The sequence below is a fragment of the Triturus cristatus genome, chromosome 8 (genome assembly GCF_964204655.1).
Source record: "Triturus cristatus chromosome 8, aTriCri1.1, whole genome shotgun sequence".
NCBI classification, from domain to species: Eukaryota; Metazoa; Chordata; class Amphibia; order Caudata; family Salamandridae; genus Triturus; species Triturus cristatus.
This window is the reverse complement of record NC_140591.1, coordinates 736,664,769-736,678,654: the sequence shown is the minus strand read 5'-3', so window position 1 is coordinate 736,678,654 and position 13,886 is coordinate 736,664,769. Positions and strand designations below refer to the sequence as shown.

The 13,886-nt window shown below is 41.9% G+C and overlaps 9 non-coding genes across 9 annotated transcripts; all 9 read right to left on the bottom strand.

Annotated features, from left to right (window-relative positions):
- Positions 1-533: 533 nt before the first annotated feature.
- TRNAV-CAC (transfer RNA valine (anticodon CAC)) lies at positions 534-606 on the bottom strand. Its single transcript has one exon. It is a non-coding gene; the product is annotated as a tRNA-Val (tRNA).
- Positions 607-2,920: 2,314 nt separating this feature from the next.
- TRNAV-CAC (transfer RNA valine (anticodon CAC)) lies at positions 2,921-2,993 on the bottom strand. Its single transcript has one exon. It is a non-coding gene; the product is annotated as a tRNA-Val (tRNA).
- A 2,314-nt stretch (positions 2,994-5,307) lies between these two features.
- TRNAV-CAC (transfer RNA valine (anticodon CAC)) lies at positions 5,308-5,380 on the bottom strand. Its single transcript has one exon. It is a non-coding gene; the product is annotated as a tRNA-Val (tRNA).
- A 272-nt stretch (positions 5,381-5,652) lies between these two features.
- Positions 5,653-5,724, bottom strand: TRNAP-UGG (transfer RNA proline (anticodon UGG)). Its single transcript has one exon. It is a non-coding gene; the product is annotated as a tRNA-Pro (tRNA).
- Positions 5,725-8,048: 2,324 nt separating this feature from the next.
- TRNAP-UGG (transfer RNA proline (anticodon UGG)) lies at positions 8,049-8,120 on the bottom strand. Its single transcript has one exon. It is a non-coding gene; the product is annotated as a tRNA-Pro (tRNA).
- A 1,970-nt stretch (positions 8,121-10,090) lies between these two features.
- On the bottom strand, positions 10,091-10,163 carry TRNAV-CAC (transfer RNA valine (anticodon CAC)). Its single transcript has one exon. It is a non-coding gene; the product is annotated as a tRNA-Val (tRNA).
- Positions 10,164-10,435: 272 nt separating this feature from the next.
- TRNAP-UGG (transfer RNA proline (anticodon UGG)) lies at positions 10,436-10,507 on the bottom strand. The gene has a single exon. It is a non-coding gene; the product is annotated as a tRNA-Pro (tRNA).
- A 1,970-nt stretch (positions 10,508-12,477) lies between these two features.
- TRNAV-CAC (transfer RNA valine (anticodon CAC)) lies at positions 12,478-12,550 on the bottom strand. Its single transcript has one exon. It is a non-coding gene; the product is annotated as a tRNA-Val (tRNA).
- A 272-nt stretch (positions 12,551-12,822) lies between these two features.
- On the bottom strand, positions 12,823-12,894 carry TRNAP-UGG (transfer RNA proline (anticodon UGG)). The gene has a single exon. It is a non-coding gene; the product is annotated as a tRNA-Pro (tRNA).
- Between the last annotated feature and the right edge of the window lie 992 nt (positions 12,895-13,886).

Here is a 13,886-nt window from a genome sequence, read left to right as displayed (position 1 = left end):
TTATTACATGCAGCCTGTAAGATAGTCAAACATGCAGGCTAAGAAGGAAGATGCAAATATCAATGTATTAGAAAAACACCTAAAGGCGAGTGATATGCTTTCATTCATGCATGGCTAGGAAAAATCGCCATACTGTTGCAAACATTCTTACACCACCAACTGGAAATAAATGATTCTGACATTAAACGTAAAGGTGACAATGCATTTGTATCATCACCTTGAGAAGGATCATCTTGGAATTGAGCCGAGGGCCTCTGCACTCAAAGCCAGAAACACTCCACTAAAATAAGATTCCTGTTGGTGCCAACAATTCTCCATGTTAATGCTTGTTCTAGGTGAGCAGTGAACCGATTGCAGGGCTCTTTTGAAAGCAAGGTCTGAGAACCAACAGATACATCCACACGCCGATTACTTTAGTGTTTTGAGAGAATTCCCTTTCTTGGAACGAGATTGCATGAAATAATCTTCAGGGCTTGGACAATTCCATGGCAAAACGGCACCTATCAACATTGTAGCCAACACAATATAACAACTGTTTCTGCCCGGTTTCGAACCGGGGACCTTTCGCGTGTGAGGCGAACGTGATAACCACTACACTACAGAAACAGATACCTACAGTTGATTTTTCTGTAATGAAACTGCTCCGAACTGGCTATTCCATGGGCCTCTGGCTTTAGATTTCTTTCATGCAACCTGCCCGACATCCCTAGCTGAACGCTCGTACATGCCATGCAAGACCAGATGTTTGGTATTAGCTCAGATTGGGCAGGGCTGAAGCATGAGACTCTAGCAAAGAATTATCCACTACTGCAAAGAAAAAATTGATGTTGGTTTTGAAACGCAAACTTCAAAACAACTTGAAAAGAGTACCAAGAAAAGGGCTCGTCCGGGATTTGAACCCGGGACCTCTCGCACCCAAAGCGAGAATCATACCCCGAGACCAACGAGCCCTCAAAATCCTCTTACCGCTCAAAAGCTAATACCGGCTCTAAGCCCGCAATGAAGATCATGCTGGTATCTTTATGATGCTTGGTCTGTGAATACGCATGAAAGTCAGTCTCAACTTACCCTTTCTCAAACGATAGCACTATCATTTACAAGTGTCTCCTTTTATTCCGTCCCAGCTTTGGACACGTCTTACAGGAAGTCAGCCCTTATTTATATATTTCTGCAGTGGCTGAAGCTTAATGAGAAAGAGTAACAAGTTGTTCATAATAACATAAGAAACACATTGTGCATTTTCTCTCAAATACTCCTTCACTTTGTGCCAAAAGAAATACCAAGGTGAATACCTAGGCCACAGATTCAAGCTAAAGATCTTCCTGGTGAAGGCAAGGCGCAATAAAAACTGCATATCGCTGGACTAAAGCATTCCTTGCATAGCCTCTAACATCATAACATAACTGAGCTGCTAGCAGCAAGCTAACCAATACCTTTCTGAAATGAGAATGACATGTGCTTATCTGCTCAATCAGTGCTCAATCAGGCGAGATTTAGAAAAGGTGGAAAGGGTCCAAGTGGATGCCCCTTCCTTTTTAGGGTGGGTCCTGCTGACTATCATAGGATTGCTTGTAAAAGTGGTCAGGGTCAGAGGAAAAGCTGCCAACACTTCTTAGCGTTCTCTATAGATGCAGCCATTTTCTGTGACTGTAATTTCGGCCTTTTCCCAGAAGTCTCTATTCTGCCTATGCAAATTAACAAAAGCAGTGCTTATTCCTCACTTGCTCAAAGGTCCTTCCTGTCCAGAAAGCTCTGATTAAGCATGCTTATTTTCTTTTTCTGGGATATTTTAAATTGTTTCGCTGTCCAGTCTGTGGCAGTAGAAAGCTGCTTATGATGCCAGGTTTTGATGAATCCCCAAGGTACAAGTACAGAGGAATATATCAGTCTCTAGGATATGGAACTTTTAGCTAACACATCACAATATGTGATGCTTGCCAAGAAAACACTACATTCTGGAGCGCTGATGATCAGAACATTCTGCTCCTGAAGGATAGAAAAGACAGCTTGATTGAAATAAAGTCTGTTTATATTGACGCTCTCTCTCTCCCTATATATACATACATGCGTACACACACACACACAGGTATGTCATGCATTTCTTCAGATTTGTTTCAACCATTTACCATTTATTGGAGAATCCCTACTTTTCAAGTGACTGCAAATGAAGTCATCTCTGGCACTTTTTGTGCAAAGTAAGAGACACACATGACACCTTTTTATAAAAGTCATCGGTTTCTTTGTTACTGTGTACTTTCAAAGCGTGGGGCTTTCACACGTCAGGTAAACCTGATTACCACTACACAACAAAAGCAGATGCAGCTTTCTTATCTATGTCGTGATAGAACAGTTGTGAATTGAGTAGAAGAAGGGCCCTGATGTGATACTTATTACATGCAGCCTGTAAGATAGTCAAACATGCAGGCTAGGAAGGAAGATGCAAATATCAATGTATTAGAAAAACACCTAAAGGCGAGTGATATGCTTTCATTCATGCATGGCTAGGAAAAATCGCCATACTGTTGCAAACATTCTTACACCACCAACTGGAAATAAATGATTCTGACATTAAACGTAAAGGTGACAATGCATTTGTATCATCACCTTGAGAAGGATCATCTTGGAATTGAGCCGAGGGCCTCTGCACTCAAAGCCAGAAACACTCCACTAAAATAAGATTCCTGTTGGTGCCAACAATTCTCCATGTTAATGCTTGTTCTAGGTGAGCAGTGAACCGATTGCAGGGCTCTTTTGAAAGCAAGGTCTGAGAACCAACAGATACATCCACACGCCGATTACTTTAGTGTTTTGAGAGAATTCCCTTTCTTGGAACGAGATTGCATGAAATAATCTTCAGGGCTTGGACAATTCCATGGCAAAACGGCACCTATCAACATTGTAGCCAACACAATATAACAACTGTTTCTGCCCGGTTTCGAACCGGGGACCTTTCGCGTGTGAGGCGAACGTGATAACCACTACACTACAGAAACAGATACCTACAGTTGATTTTTCTGTAATGAAACTGCTCCGAACTGGCTATTCCATGGGCCTCTGGCTTTAGATTTCTTTCATGCAACCTGCCCGACATCCCTAGCTGAACGCTCGTACATGCCATGCAAGACCAGATGTTTGGTATTAGCTCAGATTGGGCAGGGCTGAAGCATGAGACTCTAGCAAAGAATTATCCACTACTGCAAAGAAAAAATTGATGTTGGTTTTGAAACGCAAACTTCAAAACAACTTGAAAAGAGTACCAAGAAAAGGGCTCGTCCGGGATTTGAACCCGGGACCTCTCGCACCCAAAGCGAGAATCATACCCCGAGACCAACGAGCCCTCAAAATCCTCTTACCGCTCAAAAGCTAATACCGGCTCTAAGCCCGCAATGAAGATCATGCTGGTATCTTTATGATGCTTGGTCTGTGAATACGCATGAAAGTCAGTCTCAACTTACCCTTTCTCAAACGATAGCACTATCATTTACAAGTGTCTCCTTTTATTCCGTCCCAGCTTTGGACACGTCTTACAGGAAGTCAGCCCTTATTTATATATTTCTGCAGTGGCTGAAGCTTAATGAGAAAGAGTAACAAGTTGTTCATAATAACATAAGAAACACATTGTGCATTTTCTCTCAAATACTCCTTCACTTTGTGCCAAAAGAAATACCAAGGTGAATACCTAGGCCACAGATTCAAGCTAAAGATCTTCCTGGTGAAGGCAAGGCGCAATAAAAACTGCATATCGCTGGACTAAAGCATTCCTTGCATAGCCTCTAACATCATAACATAACTGAGCTGCTAGCAGCAAGCTAACCAATACCTTTCTGAAATGAGAATGACATGTGCTTATCTGCTCAATCAGTGCTCAATCAGGCGAGATTTAGAAAAGGTGGAAAGGGTCCAAGTGGATGCCCCTTCCTTTTTAGGGTGGGTCCTGCTGACTATCATAGGATTGCTTGTAAAAGTGGTCAGGGTCAGAGGAAAAGCTGCCAACACTTCTTAGCGTTCTCTATAGATGCAGCCATTTTCTGTGACTGTAATTTCGGCCTTTTCCCAGAAGTCTCTATTCTGCCTATGCAAATTAACAAAAGCAGTGCTTATTCCTCACTTGCTCAAAGGTCCTTCCTGTCCAGAAAGCTCTGATTAAGCATGCTTATTTTCTTTTTCTGGGATATTTTAAATTGTTTCGCTGTCCAGTCTGTGGCAGTAGAAAGCTGCTTATGATGCCAGGTTTTGATGAATCCCCAAGGTACAAGTACAGAGGAATATATCAGTCTCTAGGATATGGAACTTTTAGCTAACACATCACAATATGTGATGCTTGCCAAGAAAACACTACATTCTGGAGCGCTGATGATCAGAACATTCTGCTCCTGAAGGATAGAAAAGACAGCTTGATTGAAATAAAGTCTGTTTATATTGACGCTCTCTCTCTCCCTATATATACATACATGCGTACACACACACACACAGGTATGTCATGCATTTCTTCAGATTTGTTTCAACCATTTACCATTTATTGGAGAATCCCTACTTTTCAAGTGACTGCAAATGAAGTCATCTCTGGCACTTTTTGTGCAAAGTAAGAGACACACATGACACCTTTTTATAAAAGTCATCGGTTTCTTTGTTACTGTGTACTTTCAAAGCGTGGGGCTTTCACACGTCAGGTAAACCTGATTACCACTACACAACAAAAGCAGATGCAGCTTTCTTATCTATGTCGTGATAGAACAGTTGTGAATTGAGTAGAAGAAGGGCCCTGATGTGATACTTATTACATGCAGCCTGTAAGATAGTCAAACATGCAGGCTAGGAAGGAAGATGCAAATATCAATGTATTAGAAAAACACCTAAAGGCGAGTGATATGCTTTCATTCATGCATGGCTAGGAAAAATCGCCATACTGTTGCAAACATTCTTACACCACCAACTGGAAATAAATGATTCTGACATTAAACGTAAAGGTGACAATGCATTTGTATCATCACCTTGAGAAGGATCATCTTGGAATTGAGCCGAGGGCCTCTGCACTCAAAGCCAGAAACACTCCACTAAAATAAGATTCCTGTTGGTGCCAACAATTCTCCATGTTAATGCTTGTTCTAGGTGAGCAGCGAACCGATTGCAGGGCTCTTTTGAAAGCAAGGTCTGAGAACCAACAGATACATCCACACGCCGATTACTTTAGTGTTTTGAGAGAATTCCCTTTCTTGGAACGAGATTGCATGAAATAATCTTCAGGGCTTGGACAATTCCATGGCAAAACGGCACCTATCAACATTGTAGCCAACACAATATAACAACTGTTTCTGCCCGGTTTCGAACCGGGGACCTTTCGCGTGTGAGGCGAACGTGATAACCACTACACTACAGAAACAGATACCTACAGTTGATTTTTCTGTAATGAAACTGCTCCGAACTGGCTATTCCATGGGCCTCTGGCTTTAGATTTCTTTCATGCAACCTGCCCGACATCCCTAGCTGAACGCTCGTACATGCCATGCAAGACCAGATGTTTGGTATTAGCTCAGACTGGGCAGGGCTGAAGCATGAGACTCTAGCAAAGAATTATCCACTACTGCAAAGAAAAAATTGATGTTGGTTTTGAAACGCAAACTTCAAAACAACTTGAAAAGAGTACCAAGAAAAGGGCTCGTCCGGGATTTGAACCCGGGACCTCTCGCACCCAAAGCGAGAATCATACCCCTAGACCAACGAGCCCTCAAAATCCTCTTACCTCTCAAAAGCTAATACCGGCTCTAAGCCCGCAATGAAGATCATGCTGGTATCTTTATGATGCTTGGTCTGTGAATACGCATGAAAGTCAGTCTCAACTTACCCTTTCTCAAACGATAGCACTATCATTTACAAGTGTCTCCTTTTATTCCGTCCCAGCTTTGGACACGTCTTACAGGAAGTCAGCCCTTATTTATATATTTCTGCAGTGGCTGAAGCTTAATGAGAAAGAGTAACAAGTTGTTCATAACAACATAAGAAACACATTGTGCATTTTCTCTCAAATACTCCTTCACTTTGTGCCAAAAGAAATACCAAGGTGAATACCTAGGCCACAGATTCAAGCTAAAGATCTTCCTGCTGAATGCAAGGCGCAATAAAAACTGCATATCGCTGGACTAAAGCATTCCTTGCATAGCCTCTAACATCATAACATAACTGAGCTGCTAGCAGCAAGCTAACCAATACCTTTCTGAAATGAGAATGACATGTGCTTATCTGCTCAATCAGTGCTCAATCAGGCTCGATCAGGCGAGATTTAGAAAAGGTGGAAAGGGTCCAAGTGGATGCCCCTTCCTTTTTAGGGTGGGTCCTGCTCACTATCATAGGATTGCTTGTAAAAGTGGCCAGGGTCAGAGGAAAAGCTGCCAACACTTCTTAGCGTTCTCTATAGATGCAGCCATTTTCTGTGACTGTAATTTCGGCCTTTTCCCAGAAGTCTCTATTCTGCCTATGCAAATTAACAAAAGCAGTGCTTATTCCTCACTTGCTCAAATGTCCTTCCTGTCCAGAAAGCTCTGATTAAGCATGCTTATTTTCTTTTTCTGGGATATTTTAAATTGTTTCGCTGTCCAGTCTGTGGCAGTAGAAAGCTGCTTATGATGCCAGGTTTTGATGAATCCCCAAGGTACAAGTACAGAGGAATATATCAGTCTCTAGGATATGGAACTTTTAGCTAACACATCACAATATGTGATGCTTGCCAAGAAAACACTACATTCTGGAGCGCTGATGATCAGAACATTCTGCTCCTGAAGGATAGAAAAGACAGCTTGATTGAAATAAAGTCTGTTTATATTGACGCTCTCTCTCTCCCTATATATACATACATGCGTACACACACACACACAGGTATGTCATGCATTTCTTCAGATTTGTTTCAACCATTTACCATTTATTGGAGAATCCCTACTTTTCAAGTGACTGCAAATGAAGTCATCTCTGGCACTTTTTGTGCAAAGTAAGAGACACACATGACACCTTTTTATAAAAGTCATCGGTTTCTTTGTTACTGTGTACTTTCAAAGCATGGGGCTTTCACACGTCAGGTAAACCTGATTACCACTACACAACAAAAGCAGATGCAGCTTTCTTATCTATGTCGTGATAGAACAGTTGTGAATTGAGTAGAAGAAGGGCCCTGATGTGATACTTATTACATGCAGCCTGTAAGATAGTCAAACATGCAGGCTAGGAAGGAAGATGCAAATATCAATGTATTAGAAAAACACCTAAAGGCGAGTGATATGCTTTCATTCATGCATGGCTAGGAAAAATCGCCATACTGTTGCAAACATTCTTACACCACCAACTGGAAATAAATGATTCTGACATTAAACGTAAAGGTGACAATGCATTTGTATCATCACCTTGAGAAGGATCATCTTGGAATTGAGCCGAGGGCCTCTGCACTCAAAGCCAGAAACACTCCACTAAAATAAGATTCCTGTTGGTGCCAACAATTCTCCATGTTAATGCTTGTTCTAGGTGAGCAGTGAACCGATTGCAGGGCTCTTTTGAAAGCAAGGTCTGAGAACCAACAGATACATCCACACGCCGATTACTTTAGTGTTTTGAGAGAATTCCCTTTCTTGGAACGAGATTGCATGAAATAATCTTCAGGGCTTGGACAATTCCATGGCAAAACGGCACCTATCAACATTGTAGCCAACACAATATAACAACTGTTTCTGCCCGGTTTCGAACCGGGGACCTTTCGCGTGTGAGGCAAACGGATAACCACTACACTACAGAAACAGATACCTACAGTTGATTTTTCTGTAATGAAACTGCTCCGAACTGGCTATTCCATGGGCCTCTGGCTTTAGATTTCTTTCATGCAACCTGCCCGACATCCCTAGCTGAACGCTCGTACATGCCATGCAAGACCAGATGTTTGGTATTAGCTCAGACTGGGCAGGGCTGAAGCATGAGACTCTAGCAAAGAATTATCCACTACTGCAAAGAAAAAATTGATGTTGGTTTTGAAACGCAAACTTCAAAACAACTTGAAAAGAGTACCAAGAAAAGGGCTCGTCCGGGATTTGAACCCGGGACCTCTCGCACCCAAAGCGAGAATCATACCCCTAGACCAACGAGCCCTCAAAATCCTCTTACCTCTCAAAAGCTAATACCGGCTCTAAGCCCGCAATGAAGATCATGCTGGAATCTTTATGATGCTTGGTCTGTGAATACGCATGAAAGTCAGTCTCAACTTACCCTTTCTCAAACGATAGCACTATCATTTACAAGTGTCTCCTTTTATTCCGTCCCAGCTTTGGACACGTCTTACAGGAAGTCAGCCCTTATTTATATATTTCTTCAGTGGCTGAAGCTTAATGAGAAAGAGTAACAAGTTGTTCATAACAACATAAGAAACACATTGTGCATTTCCTCTCAAATACTCCTTCACTTTGTGCCAAAAGAAATACCAAGGTGAATACCTAGGCCACAGATTCAAGCTAAAGATCTTCCTGCTGAATGCAAGGCGCAATAAAAACTGCATATCGCTGGACTAAAGCATTCCTTGCATAGCCTCTAACATCATAACATAACTGAGCTGCTAGCAGCAAGCTAACCAATACCTTTCTGAAATGAGAATGACATGTGCTTATCTGCTCAATCAGTGCTCAATCAGGCGAGATTTAGAAAAGGTGGAAAGGGTCCAAGTGGATGCCCCTTCCTTTTTAGGGTGGGTCCTGCTGACTATCATAGGATTGCTTGTAAAAGTGGTCAGGGTCAGAGGAAAAGCTGCCAACACTTCTTAGCGTTCTCTATAGATGCAGCCATTTTCTGTGACTGTAATTTCGGCCTTTTCCCAGAAGTCTCTATTCTGCCTATGCAAATTAACAAAAGCAGTGCTTATTCCTCACTTGCTCAAAGGTCCTTCCTGTCCAGAAAGCTCTGATTAAGCATGCTTATTTTCTTTTTCTGGGATATTTTAAATTGTTTCGCTGTCCAGTCTGTGGCAGTAGAAAGCTGCTTATGATGCCAGGTTTTGATGAATCCCCAAGGTACAAGTACAGAGGAATATATCTGTCTCTAGGATATGGAACTTTTAGCTAACACATCACAATATGTGATGCTTGCCAAGAAAACACTACATTCTGGAGCGCTGATGATCAGAACATTCTGCTCCTGAAGGATAGAAAAGACAGCTTGATTGAAATAAAGTCTGTTTATATTGACGCTCTCTCTCTCCCTATATATACATACATGCATACACACACACACACAGGTATGTCATGCATTTCTTCAGATTTGTTTCAACCATTTACCATTTATTGGAGAATCCCTACTTTTCAAGTGACTGCAAATGAAGTCATCTCTGGCACTTTTTGAGCAAAGTAAGAGACACACATGACACCTTTTTATAAAAGTCATCGGTTTCTTTGTTACTGTGTACTTTCAAAGCATGGGGCTTTCACACGTCAGGTAAACCTGATTACCACTACACAACAAAAGCAGATGCAGCTTTCTTATCTATGTCGTGATAGAACAGTTGTGAATTGAGTAGAAGAAGGGCCCTGATGTGATACTTATTACATGCAGCCTGTAAGATAGTCAAACATGCAGGCTAGGAAGGAAGATGCAAATATCAATGTATTAGAAAAACACCTAAAGGCGAGTGATATGCTTTCATTCATGCATGGCTAGGAAAAATCGCCATACTGTTGCAAACATTCTTACACCACCAACTGGAAATAAATGATTCTGACATTAAACGTAAAGGTGACAATGCATTTGTATCATCACCTTGAGAAGGATCATCTTGGAATTGAGCCGAGGGCCTCTGCACTCAAAGCCAGAAACACTCCACTAAAATAAGATTCCTGTTGGTGCCAACAATTCTCCATGTTAATGCTTGTTCTAGGTGAGCAGTGAACCGATTGCAGGGCTCTTTTGAAAGCAAGGTCTGAGAACCAACAGATACATCCACACGCCGATTACTTTAGTGTTTTGAGAGAATTCCCTTTCTTGGAACGAGATTGCATGAAATAATCTTCAGGGCTTGGACAATTCCATGGCAAAACGGCACCTATCAACATTGTAGCCAACACAATATAACAACTGTTTCTGCCCGGTTTCGAACCGGGGACCTTTCGCGTGTGAGGCGAACGTGATAACCACTACACTACAGAAACAGATACCTACAGTTGATTTTTCTGTAATGAAACTGCTCCGAACTGGCTATTCCATGGGCCTCTGGCTTTAGATTTCTTTCATGCAACCTGCCCGACATCCCTAGCTGAACGCTCGTACATGCCATGCAAGACCAGATGTTTGGTATTAGCTCAGATTGGGCAGGGCTGAAGCATGAGACTCTAGCAAAGAATTATCCACTACTGCAAAGAAAAAATTGATGTTGGTTTTGAAACGCAAACTTCAAAACAACTTGAAAAGAGTACCAAGAAAAGGGCTCGTCCGGGATTTGAACCCGGGACCTCTCGCACCCAAAGCGAGAATCATACCCCTAGACCAACGAGCCCTCAAAATCCTCTTACCGCTCAAAAGCTAATACCGGCTCTAAGCCCGCAATGAAGATCATGCTGGTATCTTTATGATGCTTGGTCTGTGAATACGCATGAAAGTCAGTCTCAACTTACCCTTTCTCAAACGATAGCACTATCATTTACAAGTGTCTCCTTTTATTCCGTCCCAGCTTTGGACACGTCTTACAGGAAGTCAGCCCTTATTTATATATTTCTGCAGTGGCTGAAGCTTAATGAGAAAGAGTAACAAGTTGTTCATAATAACATAAGAAACACATTGTGCATTTTCTCTCAAATACTCCTTCACTTTGTGCCAAAAGAAATACCAAGGTGAATACCTAGGCCACAGATTCAAGCTAAAGATCTTCCTGGTGAAGGCAAGGCGCAATAAAAACTGCATATCGCTGGACTAAAGCATTCCTTGCATAGCCTCTAACATCATAACATAACTGAGCTGCTAGCAGCAAGCTAACCAATACCTTTCTGAAATGAGAATGACATGTGCTTATCTGCTCAATCAGTGCTCAATCAGGCGAGATTTAGAAAAGGTGGAAAGGGTCCAAGTGGATGCCCCTTCCTTTTTAGGGTGGGTCCTGCTGACTATCATAGGATTGCTTGTAAAAGTGGTCAGGGTCAGAGGAAAAGCTGCCAACACTTCTTAGCGTTCTCTATAGATGCAGCCATTTTCTGTGACTGTAATTTCGGCCTTTTCCCAGAAGTCTCTATTCTGCCTATGCAAATTAACAAAAGCAGTGCTTATTCCTCACTTGCTCAAAGGTCCTTCCTGTCCAGAAAGCTCTGATTAAGCATGCTTATTTTCTTTTTCTGGGATATTTTAAATTGTTTCGCTGTCCAGTCTGTGGCAGTAGAAAGCTGCTTATGATGCCAGGTTTTGATGAATCCCCAAGGTACAAGTACAGAGGAATATATCAGTCTCTAGGATATGGAACTTTTAGCTAACACATCACAATATGTGATGCTTGCCAAGAAAACACTACATTCTGGAGCGCTGATGATCAGAACATTCTGCTCCTGAAGGATAGAAAAGACAGCTTGATTGAAATAAAGTCTGTTTATATTGACGCTCTCTCTCTCCCTATATATACATACATGCGTACACACACACACACAGGTATGTCATGCATTTCTTCAGATTTGTTTCAACCATTTACCATTTATTGGAGAATCCCTACTTTTCAAGTGACTGCAAATGAAGTCATCTCTGGCACTTTTTGTGCAAAGTAAGAGACACACATGACACCTTTTTATAAAAGTCATCGGTTTCTTTGTTACTGTGTACTTTCAAAGCGTGGGGCTTTCACACGTCAGGTAAACCTGATTACCACTACACAACAAAAGCAGATGCAGCTTTCTTATCTATGTCGTGATAGAACAGTTGTGAATTGAGTAGAAGAAGGGCCCTGATGTGATACTTATTACATGCAGCCTGTAAGATAGTCAAACATGCAGGCTAAGAAGGAAGATGCAAATATCAATGTATTAGAAAAACACCTAAAGGCGAGTGATATGCTTTCATTCATGCATGGCTAGGAAAAATCGCCATACTGTTGCAAACATTCTTACACCACCAACTGGAAATAAATGATTCTGACATTAAACGTAAAGGTGACAATGCATTTGTATCATCACCTTGAGAAGGATCATCTTGGAATTGAGCCGAGGGCCTCTGCACTCAAAGCCAGAAACACTCCACTAAAATAAGATTCCTGTTGGTGCCAACAATTCTCCATGTTAATGCTTGTTCTAGGTGAGCAGTGAACCGATTGCAGGGCTCTTTTGAAAGCAAGGTCTGAGAACCAACAGATACATCCACACGCCGATTACTTTAGTGTTTTGAGAGAATTCCCTTTCTTGGAACGAGATTGCATGAAATAATCTTCAGGGCTTGGACAATTCCATGGCAAAACGGCACCTATCAACATTGTAGCCAACACAATATAACAACTGTTTCTGCCCGGTTTCGAACCGGGGACCTTTCGCGTGTGAGGCGAACGTGATAACCACTACACTACAGAAACAGATACCTACAGTTGATTTTTCTGTAATGAAACTGCTCCGAACTGGCTATTCCATGGGCCTCTGGCTTTAGATTTCTTTCATGCAACCTGCCCGACATCCCTAGCTGAACGCTCGTACATGCCATGCAAGACCAGATGTTTGGTATTAGCTCAGATTGGGCAGGGCTGAAGCATGAGACTCTAGCAAAGAATTATCCACTACTGCAAAGAAAAAATTGATGTTGGTTTTGAAACGCAAACTTCAAAACAACTTGAAAAGAGTACCAAGAAAAGGGCTCGTCCGGGATTTGAACCCGGGACCTCTCGCACCCAAAGCGAGAATCATACCCCTAGACCAACGAGCCCTCAAAATCCTCTTACCGCTCAAAAGCTAATACCGGCTCTAAGCCCGCAATGAAGATCATGCTGGTATCTTTATGATGCTTGGTCTGTGAATACGCATGAAAGTCAGTCTCAACTTACCCTTTCTCAAACGATAGCACTATCATTTACAAGTGTCTCCTTTTATTCCGTCCCAGCTTTGGACACGTCTTACAGGAAGTCAGCCCTTATTTATATATTTCTGCAGTGGCTGAAGCTTAATGAGAAAGAGTAACAAGTTGTTCATAACAGCATAAGAAACACATTGTGCATTTTCTCTCAAATACTCCTTCACTTTGTGCCAAAAGAAATACCAAGGTGAATACCTAGGCCACAGATTCAAGCTAAAGATCTTCCTGCTGAATGCAAGGCGCAATAAAAACTGCATATCGCTGGACTAAAGCATTCCTTGCATAGCCTCTAACATCATAACATAACTGAGCTGCTAGCAGCAAGCTAACCAATACCTTTCTGAAATGAGAATGACATGTGCTTATCTGCTCAATCAGTGCTCAATTGGCTCGATCAGGCGAGATTTAGAAAAGGTGGAAAGGGTCCAAGTGGATGCCCCTTCCTTTTTAGGGTGGGTCCTGCTGACTATCATAGGATTGCTTGTAAAAGTGGCCAGGGTCAGAGGAAAAGCTGCCAACACTTCTTAGCGTTCTCTATAGATGCAGCCATTTTCTGTGACTGTAATTTCGGCCTTTTCCCAGAAATCTCTATTCTGCCTATGCAAATTAACAAAAGCAGTGCTTATTCCTCACTTGCTCAAATGTCCTTCCTGTCCAGAAAGCTCTGATTAAGCATGCTTATTTTCTTTTTCTGGGATATTTTAAATTGTTTCGCTGTCCAGTCTGTGGCAGTAGAAAGCTGCTTATGATGCCAGGTTTTGATGAATCCCCAAGGTACAAGTACAGAGGAATATATCAGTCTCTAGGATATGGAACTTTTAGCTAACACATCACAATATGTGATG